We start from the raw sequence: 12,047 nt of genomic DNA, 5'->3' as shown, positions 1-12,047 counted from the left end.
GGGCAGTTTCTCCCCCCTGGCTGCGTCTGTTTGCGGTGTGGCAACGCCTGCTACCTCCGCCGGAGTGGCCAGCTTACGCTAGGGCCTTGTGTCTGAGCTCTGGAAGTCCGCTGCCAAACGTCTAGGACTGACAGTGTTTGGATGCTTTGCTCTGGGGTGAAACAGGTGAGTGGGTCGCCAATTGCCCACTCATTCGCCTTTTCCATTTCCTTTTCCTTTTCCATTTCATTATTTTCCTTCTGATACACAACCAACCAACCTTTCCTGTTGTTATTTGTCCTGGCCTTCATTTCTACACTCACTAGCATTAACGCTATAACTCACACTTCATACTATAACATTTTTCCATCCACATACCTGCCAACAGACCCAACTTTTTCAGGGACAGTCCTGCTTTTTTCCAGTCCTGTCCCATCTAATTTAGCTAAACTAGGTATGCAAATACACGTTGGTAGTTATAGCTCGGTAGGTAGCACTAGTATAAACATTAAATAAATATAATAAAGTACTAAATAATAAATCTAACTTTAAAATGCATTTCAATAAACCCCTAATTTTTTTTTAAAACCCATTAAAATTAAATTATTATTTAGACATAATACATCTTTAACCAAAGCAGTGCACTGCTACTAATCTTACACATAACCGTACATTAACCCTAAGCTATTTTTTAGTTCTTGTCCAACATTTTTCCATCCGCATACCTGCCAACACACCCAAGATTTTGGTGGACAGTCCTGCTTTTTTCCAGTCCTGTCCAGTAAACGTTGGGTTATTGCAAAGTATGCCATTGTAAATAGGTAGCAAATGTTAGGCATGTATTACAAGTGGTCCAAAATCAATTTAAAAATGTAAAATAATCCCTATTCTTTTATTAAACATCTATGGATGTGTGATTGTGTATGATAAACGGAGGCCAAGTTCCTTGGAGCATTTGTCTCTAGGTCATTTTGTGTACAGTACACCTCAGTACGTGTGTGCAACTCTATTGGTCGTTTCGGCAGGGGGCTGGCCTGCCATCAACGAATGAAGTGCGTTCTGCAATTCACTCGTTGATGCCAGACCAGCCCCCTGCCGAAACGACCAATAGAGTTGCACACACGTTCCTTCACGACAGCTGTTGCTGCTCCGATGTGTTGTTAACCCCGTATTAACCCCTGCTAGGCAACCGGGAAGGAAACGAAGATTAAACGAGCACGAAGAATGTCCGCGAATATTCGCCCGAAGAGAAGACAGGAACGGGCGAATATTCGCGGAATACGAAGGATTTTTTTCCCCCGAAGACGAGCACGAAGACTAACACGAAGAGCCCCCTGGTGCCCAAGTCTAGTCATAAGCCTCCTCAGCGCTGAAGACACGTTGCGCCATTGTACACGACACCTACCTACCCAATTTCTAAAACACTACACTCTCCCCAATTCCCTCTAACCACTCACCAAACTAAACCCATTTTTTTTTTTGACGATTGTGGGGAGGAAAGAGTGGGTTGATTTTGGGTAAGACAGGTATTTGGGGGTTTATGTAGGATGTGGTTTTGCACTAAACACTGCAGCTCTGCAAGATGATCTCTCTCTCTCTCTCTCCGATCACAATAATGGAGGAGAGAGGAAGAGCATCTGCAGTAACGGTCACACTGTCACACACTGGGTTAGCAAGTTAGCGAGGGGCCTCGGTGCAGGGATAGCGTTGTCTGTTTGTACACTGCGATTCATGGTGCAAGGTAGACAGGCACACAGCAGACAGAAGTGCGGGACTGGAACTGGCAAGGCTGATGCTGAAATAGAAGCCCACCGGCAGGGCACACGACTGGAAGCTCACTGGCAGAGAACACGACTGGACATGCTGCTGGAAGCCCTCAGGCTGGGCACATGACAGGAAGCCCACTCGCAGGGCACACGACAAGAAGCCCACTCGCAGGGCTAAAGACAGGAGCAATACAGAATCAGGTACAAAAGGAAGCCAGGAATAATTCAGGAACAGGACCAGGGCAAACCGGTCCTATTACTACAATGCCAAGGCCCAGTTTGCAGGAAGCTACAGCCCTTTATACTGCAGGGCAGCAGGTAACGAGGTCAGGTGACAACAAAAGGAGGAGAGCAGAAACATAGGCAGAGCGGCCACTAGAGGCTGAACTAGGAACAGTCCAAAAACCTGAATGCACAATACAGGAAATACAAATTTGACTTCTGTCTAGGGGCGCTTGAAAACACACGATCACGAATAGCTCGTAAAAAAATGTAAAAAAGGAAAAAAGAAAAGAAAAAATAGTGTGATACAGTAAAAAAATTGAAACTCTGGCACAAAGCTTCAATAAATGCACTCACAATGTGGATGGATCTTTAGCGCATATATCAAAACCACTCCTCGGTATATGTGTTGATTCCTTGGCTCCACGTGTATGGAAGACAAGAAATATCTGATAGGGTAATACCTTTACAATCAGTATGTGTGCTATGAGGTAATGCACTCACATTTAGTTGAAAGATATCAACCTCGTCTGGTATGTTGTCCTGGAGTGGAGCCGATCCCTTGATGAAGTTCCTGAGGTGGCTTTGCTGGATTCCACAAGAAAGTTTCTTCAATGTTCCAGTGTGGATGTTGGTAAAGTGCAAGTGCTTATGTGGATGGTATGATAAATAGTGTATGTTCAATAATTCATGAATTGATAGTATGTGCCATAAATAGATCAAAAGATACCAGATAAAATAAATAAATAATTTAATCTGGGACTAAGCCCTTACCAAATACTAGTCGGCAACTACACCATATAGGTGTTTGCAAAGTTGTCCGAACGTAATAAAAAGTAATTAAGCAGTATTAAAAAATATATGTAAGTAAAATAAAATGAATAAAAAGACGAATAAAGTCCAAAGTAAACAATCCTCAACGCGTTTCGCCGATCAAAGGCTTCCTCAGGAGGTATAGTCGTGACCAAGTGGTGTTCATTCTTTTATGTTCCCCCGGATGCGTCATCCGCGTTTCTTTCGTTCCGTCTGCTTGTGTATCTGCTCCCGTCACGTCATCGCGTATTCATTCTGCCGCGTACGTGCGTGCGGTGCGTCTCGTTTCCGCGTCGTCTCTCGTGCTTCGTTCCTTCCAACCCGTATAACATATACATATAACGTATACGTACGCGGCAGAATGGATACGCGATGACGTGACGGGAGCAGATACACAAGCAGACAGAACGAAAGAAACGCGGATGACGCATCCGGGGGATGACGCAGCTTGATATCTTTCAACTAAATGTGAGTGCATTACCTCATAGCACACATACTGATTGTAAAGGTATTACCCTATCAGATATTTCTTGTCTTCCATACACGTGGAGCCAAGGAATCAACACATATACCGAGGAGTGGTTTTGATATATGCGCTAAAGATCCATCCACATTGTGAGTGCATTCATTGAAGCTTTGTGCCAGAGTTTCATTTTTTTTACTGTATCACACTATTTTTTCTTTTCTTTTTTCCTTTTTTACATTTTTTTATGAGCTATTCGTGATCGTGTGTTTTCAAGCGCCCCTAGACAGAAGTCAAATTTGTATTTCCTGTATTGTGCATTCCGTGGAGAGTGTTCATAGGGTTGCAGCTATAAACCCGATCTCAAGAAAGGAAAGTAATTCTTTTTCTCTCTTTATTCTCACTTTTTTGACACTTGGTTTCACATTCTTCACGTTCTGCACAATACAGGAGCCAGGAAACCAGGGCAGAATGTCACACACACGATCGCTGTGATTGGTCATCACAGCGATCATGTGACATTACTGCCGGATGTGTGGCACTGGGGGACTGCCCCGGATGTGGGGCAGTCCCCCAAGGCTAATGACACACTGGAGGGAATGTATCTGTAATAGTTTACCGGCATTTGTGCCGGTAACTGTTACAGCTCCCTCATCGGAGTGATCGGGTAGCCCAGCAGGGTCTAGACCAGGGGCGTCCAACATGCGGCGGCCAGGATCACAAGAGCCCTGCTGCTTACTTGTGGGAGGGTCTATTCTCTGCTCCAGTCCTGCCTCCTCTGTGGGGAGAACGAGGGAGGCCACGCCCCCTGCTGAAGTCTGTGAGCGGCATCGAGAGAGCTGTAGTGCAGGTAAGGGAGTGGGGGAGGGTGTTTGAATGAGTATGCCTGATTGAGGGAATGAATCTGTGAATGAATGAATTTGTGTGTGTGTGATAGCATGGATGTGTAAGTGCTGGAACCTAGGCATGATGGGACTGTGATTGCTGTTAACAATCACACTCCTATCATGCCAAGTCAGCCAGTACATGCTGAAACCTGTGTATTGATGCTGCCAGCAGTATGAGGTCTGCACTTACAGCCACCCTGTACCAGCATGTACTGGCTGACTTGGGATGATAGGAGTATGATTGCTAACAGCAATCTGCTAACAGCAATCACAGTCCCATCATGCCTAGGTTCCAGCATTTACTGTTTGCCTGGGTATAAAAAGAGTGTGTTTGCTGTTAGCAATCACACTCCTATCATGCCAAGTCATATTGTTGATTGTTTTTGTCCAATTGTGGTGTGTTACTTTTAATAAAAGCGTGGTTACACACTAAAATTGGACAAAAAATACCGGTACAATGCCCAGCCAACTAGTACATGCTGGAATATGGGTATGCCTGAGATTGCTGTTAACAATCATAATATATAATTTTTTGTACAATTTTGGTGTGTAACTTACTTTAATTAAAAGTGTGTGGGGGGTCATTTTCAGTTTCAGCTAAGTGAACCCTGAATTTTCGGTTTTGGTACAGAATTTTCATTTTAGTGCATCACTAAAATAAATAGAACTATTTTAATTTTACTTATCCAGAATCCTGAATTTGTAGTCACAAAACTTTCTAGGCCCAGAAATCAGTGAGAGGAAAAGTAAAGGTTTTGTGTCATTTACTTTATTTTAATCTGCATATTTTATTAAAGGCCATATTTTCTCACAGTGAAAAATGAGTGCGGCCCGCGCACGTATACAATTCTGATGAAGTGGCCCACTGCAGAAAAACTTGGACGCCCCTGGTTTAAACAGACCCTGCCGGTATACCCTGTCCTCCCGTGAGCTACCAGGTCACGTCAGTAGTGACGTGACCCGGAAGGGAAAGGGCGATCGCGCATTTCCAACTGTAACAGTTTACCGGCATTCGTGCCAGAAACTGTTACAGCTCCCTCATCAGAGTGATCGAGTAGCCCAGCAGGGTCTAGACAGACTCTGCAGGGATACCCGATCCTCCCGTGAACTTCCAGGTGACGTCAGTAGTGACGTCACCTGGAAGGGAAAGCCCGATCGCGCGATCGGGCATTTCTATCTCTAACAGTTTTCCGGCTTTGCGCCGGAAGCTGTTACAGGAGATCGGGCAGCAGAAAGCCAGCGACGCTGGCTTCTGCTGCCAGGGGGGAGTCTAGGCTGTCAAACAGCCTGGTCTCCCGTGCAGCGGCAGGGATGTGTCCCTGACGCTGCACGAAGGGCTAGACGTACCGGTAGGTCCATAGGGGTTTCTTAGTGGGCGTTTTTTGGACGTCCCGGTACGTCTATAGGGGATTGAAGGGGTTAAAGAAAAACAAAACCCCTACCCCCCCCCAAATATGCCTGGTAATCTTCAATTACATGTTGAGATAGCAGCTAGCTGGTAACGGTTTACAGGTGGTCAATGTGCTATGGAGTAAATTGTCACCTGTCACATCAGGAAAATGCGTGCTCCACGCTATTAAGCCTTTTGGTAAGTAATCTCGATGAGTTGCAGTGTGCAGCAGCCTTTTAAATGAGTTTTGTAGACGTCTGATTAGAAGAACTGCAAAAACATATATAGGTGACCGCGCCCCTCACACCAAGTGAGTATAAATAATGCAAATAATACCAATTCAATGTAGCTTCAAGGAAATCCGAGCAGTATGTAAAATTCAATCATAGAACAAAGAGAAAGGAAAAAAACATCATAGTGTAGTTCATCAAAATAATTGTGTATATATATCTAACAGGCAAATTGGACCCTTACGTTTGGTGGGGCTTACTCAAGCCCATAAACCGCGTAGGTGAGCGGGGGGGATTGTTCGTCTCCCGAATAGATTTCACTCTCCACCGTGGAATTATTCAAAACTTCGTGATAACTACTCCCAAATTCTTCAAAGCACAGATCCGGAGGCGAGGGTGAGATAAAGATGAATACTTTAATCTATAAAATAAATAAATAATCGGACTAGCGGCAGTTTTCATAATCACGGCGTCCCGCGTTCATCCACTGCTGCACAACCGAATGTATATCTGCAAATAAAAGTCACGTCCTCCTTCTCCTCTGTCACAACGTGCAACGTACGACGCGTTTCGTGCTATACTTCCTCAGGTACGTTGGTAGATCCCTTTCTGGGCTCCTTTATATCCGTCTTTAGTTAATTAGATCAGTGGTAAATTGTCCACATAGATTTGTCAATTGTCCATAATTGGGTTCTTCATTATAATTAAAGTATATGCATTTAATAAATTAATTAAACAAGATCATATAGAATCATATTAAAATAGTCCTTAGATATATTTAAAACAATCCTTAATTATATTTGAAACAGTTATTAATTGTATTTTAGAATGTAGGTCTTTATCATTAATACTATAAGGGAATAAATTAGTTAATATACATTATCATAAGTAGTAAATCTGTAAGATAACAACTATATAATAGATCATATGTAAATATACAGGACAGGAATATAAATAAATAAATATTCGCGTAATTCGCATATGTGGTATAAAATTATTATCACCATCCACATTAATTGACCATGTGGTTAGGGGGCTATTTAAACATCTTGCCTTAAAAATACATTGTCTCCTGAAATGGATTTATAAAAATATAGTAAGAATTCGATAGAAAAGTACTAATATACCGATTAAAAAGCCTCAGAATCATTTGTACTTATACACTAGATAAAATAATTTATATAAAATACATTATAAAATATATAAAAAACCAAAGTTTTAATATGTATATATATCATAATCAATAATTAAATAATAATAATAATTTAGAGAAAATGACAAAATTCAAAGTCATTATTCAATCCATTCGGTATAAGAGTTTTTAAATTATAAATCCATTTCATTTCAACCTTACCTAACTGGTCTAAAAGGTTGCCCCCTCTCCAAAAGCTATTTATTCTTGCAATTCCTAAGAATTCGAGACATTTTGCATCTTTATTATGATGTGTTAAAAAATGCAGTTTTTCTTGAACAAAGTGGGCAGCACATTCACATTTATTTATTAAATTTTTTTGCTTGTATAATTGTATTTTATATTATTTATATAATTTTATTGCACACTACTCACTTTTTATTCTAGTCTGATTAGAAGAAGTCTGCCTAATCTGCACATCTGTGGAATTAGTCCAATCTGTCAGTGTGAGAGAGCCTATCTGCGACCTGACCAGGCTTTGCACTTGTAAATATGCAAACCAGGGGATATCCATAAACCCAAGTCTATCCCTGCAGGACACCAAGGGCATGAGCTTTCTAGAAGAGTAATCCACAAAGGGGGCAATATTGTTAACCCCCTGCCGTGCCCATAATCGAAAAATGGCGGATGCCTGTTTATCTTGAAAAATTGGATTTTCAATGAAAGGTTGAAACAAAGAGCGTATTCTGACCAACTTCCAAGATCTGATTGTGGAGTAAAGTAAATAATTATGGGTGATGGAATTTGAGTACAAGGTATATGTAGGAGGGCTTGGATTGCAACAGAGGGACTAAAACATTGGTCCAGCATAAAATTGGTATATGTGTTTGAGTACGAGATCCAGTCCAACGCATACCGGTATAAGGCTGCCACATTATAATCCCTAATGACAGGGAGGTTAAGCTCCAATTTTGACTTCTCACGTTGCAAACCAAAGGTCGCTATTTTGGGCTTCTTATTATTCCAAATAAATAGTGTAAATAGTCTAAATAGTGTAGTGAGGAGTTTCTCATCAGTTCGTTTAATAAAAAGTGGTAAGGACTGAATGAAATACAACAATTTGGGGAATATCGCCCTCTTAATAAAAGCTATAAAAAGACACCCAAAGACGTACCGTATTTGCTCGACCCTGATTATAAGACGACACCCCCCAAAATCTGAATATTAACTTATGAAAAAAAGAAAAAGCCTGAATATAAGACGACCCTATAGGAAAAAAGTTTTACCAGTAATTGTTAGTTCATGTGAACTATGTGAACAATTGTTTGTTAATAAAAGCAATGATTGAGAAAAATATTTTGTTTTTATTTCCTTTTTTTTTTCAACCTGCCCCCCCCAGTTATGCACATCTGCCCCCAGGCTTGCCACTCTGCCCCAGAAATGCCTTATACCCCATATATGCCACTGTGCCCCATGATATGCCTTTTAACCCTCTAAATGCCACTGTGCCCCATGATATGCCTTTTAACCCTCTATATGCCACTGTGCCCCATGATATGCCTTTTGACCCCTATGTGCCACTCTGCCTCCAGAAATGCCTTATACCCCTATATGCCACTCTGGCATCTAGGGGGTTAAAAGTCATATTATGGGGCAAAGTGGCATATAGGGAGGTAAAAGGCATTTCAGGAGGCAGAGTGGCATTAAAGGGGTTAAAAAGGCATTTCACAGAGTACTCTGCCTCCAGAAATGCCTTACACCCCCATTTAACACTCCCCCTCCCTCCTCCAAACTTACCGGTGCTTCTGAGTTGGGGGGGGCGCATAACACAGGAGGATCCAGGTCCCTTGCATCTGAGCCCCCGGTGCTTAGTCCGGGCAGCATGTAGAGCTCCACGCGAATCGCGCAGAGCTCTACACGCTGCCCGGACTAAGCACCGGGGTCTCAGAAGCACCAGTAAATTGGAGAGGGGGCATAACACAGGAGGATCCAGGTCCCCTGCATCCTCCTGTGTTATGCCTCCCATCCAACTTACCGGTGCTTCTGAGTCCCCAGTGCTTAGTCCGGGCAGCTTGTAGAGCTCTACGCGATTGTATCGTGTAGAGCTCTACGCGATTGTATCGTGTAGAGCTCTACGCGATTGTATCGTGTAGAGCTCTACACGCAGCCCGGACTAAGCACCGGGGACTCAGAAGCACCGGTAAATTGGGGGGCATAACACAGGAGGATCCAGCAAATACGGTATATAAGATGCCAAAAGGTGATTTGGGCGTTTAGGTATCTTAACCCCCAGATATAGCAACGATTTAGACCCCCACTGTATTCCCAGACGGGGCATGCCTGGAGGGCATCTTAAGGGATGTAAGCACAAAGCCAGAGTCTTCACTTTTTTAACAACAAATCCCGTAATTTTCCCGTATGTATCCAACTGGTCGAAAATGCGTGGTATGGTAAGATGAGGGTGAGTAATATAGAGAAGGACATCATCTGCAAAGGCATAAACCTTCAACTGGTGGGTGTCCACACCAATGCCCGGGATATTGCGAGATAAAATAAACAATCGCAACTGGGGATCTAATGCTAATTTAAAGAGCAGCGACGAAAGGGGACATCCCTGCCGCACACCCCGCTTCATAATAATCAGGGAAGAATCCAATCCATTAGTCAGAATGACTGTAGAAGGATTGCAATATAACTGCTGAATCAAAGTTAAAAAGGTTTAGCCAAAATATTGGAAATTTATAACCCTAAATAAGTGGGACCAGGAGACCTGGTCAAATGCTTTTTCAGCATCTAAGCTCAAAATAGTGGGAAAAGAGTTGGGGGAACTGAAGAAGTAGTAAGAATCGCTGCAATTGCTGCTTGAATGCCCTGTACTGAATGTCTCCCCCTTATGCTGAGGACATATAATGCGGTTAGCATATATTTTCGCTAGAATCTTCATGTCCTGGTTGATTAACGTAATTGGCCTATAAGAAGCTATCAACGTGGGGTCTCTACCCGGCTTTGGAAGTAAGATAGTGCGGGCCTTTGTTAAGTTAGTAATATTAGGCTGATCCTGAATAATAGAGTCATACAATCACGTCAATGCACCTGTGATATGTGGCTGAAGAATCTTATAAAACCCGGCAGGGTAACCATCAGGACCCGGAGCTTTTTTGTTGAGGAGGGACGATATGGTGGAGGGACCTCGGCCTCTAGAATAGGAGCATCTAGGATGTCCCTGTGTTCTGGGGTAAGTTTAGGCGATGATGGTGTAGCTTTATAGATGTCACGTCCTACCCAGGCTGCGGAGCTGCATATCTCACTCTTGCTTCAGTTTCCCGGTTTTGCTTCGATCCATTCCTGGATTTCCTTTTGCTCTGTTCTGATCTTCCATTCCTTGTTTCTGCTTTGGCTCTTTGCTTCAGCTTTGTTTCCTTTATAAGGTGTGCCCAACCCATGCGTTCTGTTTGTCGCAGTCTGCAGTCTGCAGTCTGCAGTCTGCAGTCTAAAGGTATGTCTCAGTGCTATGTGTTTGGCTTACATGTTTGGTTTGTTTCGTACCACTGGCAGCAGGGATTAGCGTTAGGACCCACCGTCATTGGAGTACTTTGGCGTAGTGGTGGGCTAAGCATACTATGGCCATAAGATGTGACGGAATCTCCAATAGTTATCAAACAGTCCTAGGCTAGTTTCTGTATTTATGTATGTCAGTCTGTCCTGTATCCCCGGCAGCCGGGTGTCCTGTCTTGTTCCCTGTTGTGTAGAAAAGCGTGAAATAAACCTCAAATCACGTGTAGTGTATATAACAAATAGTATAATACTATTGGTATTGGTTTTACACTCTACACTATTGGTAATTGGTTTTACACTCTACACTATTGGTAATTGGTTTTACACTCTACACTATTGGTAATTGGTTTTACACTCTACACTATTGGTATTGGTTTTACACTCTACACTATTGGTTTTATGTTTTTTTTCCTCATATGTATCTGCGCCCCATTTTTGTTCGGTTCGTTGTTCCCTGTTGTGCCCTGTATTATGTATATCTTGTCTGGTGATGTTTATTCGTTGTCTTGTTCATTGTTGTGCTCAGTAACATGTATATCTTGTCTGGTTATGTTTCGTGCCTGATCTCCCTGTCCCTTGCTTGTTATGTGTCTGCTATTTCTCTGCTTAGCTTCCATACCCCCAGCCTGCAGCATCCTGCACATGAGTCTTGTGTGATGTCGCATGCCTGTTCCTGGGTGCCTGCAGGATTTCACTTTGTTCTGGACTACATCCGCTGCTATTTCAGGGTGCTGGTGTTTGGCTGCACAACCCTAGATACTCAACACCCAGGTGAGTGCGGTCACCCTGCAACCAGGCCCTGTCCAACTCCACTACTGCACCGTAACTCCTGCACACAATCTTTGGGCGCGCTGGGTCCTTTAAGTTATCTGTATGGACCCGGTTTCGTGACAATAGAGAGTGGAGAAATATTCTTGAAAGGTTTTGTTGATAAGCGCGGGTGATGTCTCAAGTTTGTTGAGTAGGGTTATGACGTTATGTCTAGAAAATCTTGGCCCAGCCATGGCTGCTAACAGGCTACCTGATTTGTTTCCCCATTTAAAAAACCCTTGCACAAGCATAGTCCAGCTGGGAATGAGCTTGAGCCTGTAAAAAGGTATCCAGGATATCCTTATTGTTAAGGTAACGGGCCTTCGTATCATTTGTGGGGTCACGGATATAATCCATGTATGCTACACTTATGTCCTGATTGAGTATGTTGAATGTATCATTCCAGTCTTTTTTTGTTTAGAAGTGTAAGAGATAATTTAGCCTCTCAACACCCCCTTCGAAGTTTCCCAGAACAAAGTCGAGTTATCTGCATGGGGACAATTGCAATCTACAAAATTACCCCATGTTTTTTCTAAGAATAACTTGAAATCATCATTAATATGGTATCGAGGAAACTGCCAGTGACGTGTGTAAGGCGTCATATATAACCCAAATTTAACCTCAATGTGATTGGGGCATGAGATGATAATGTTGTGTTTGAAGGGAGGGTGATACTACGAAGAAGTCTATACGTGACAGGGAACAGTGTGCCCTAGAGGCGTGAGTGTAATCCCTAGTTGTGGTGTGCGTGGTCCGCCAAGGATCCACGAGGCACAAGTGGTGCGTCAGTAATCGGATAC

This window comes from Spea bombifrons, chromosome 1 (genome assembly GCF_027358695.1).
Source record: "Spea bombifrons isolate aSpeBom1 chromosome 1, aSpeBom1.2.pri, whole genome shotgun sequence".
In the NCBI taxonomy this organism is placed as follows: domain Eukaryota; kingdom Metazoa; phylum Chordata; class Amphibia; order Anura; family Pelobatidae; genus Spea; species Spea bombifrons.
Note: the sequence above shows the minus strand (reverse complement) of the source record.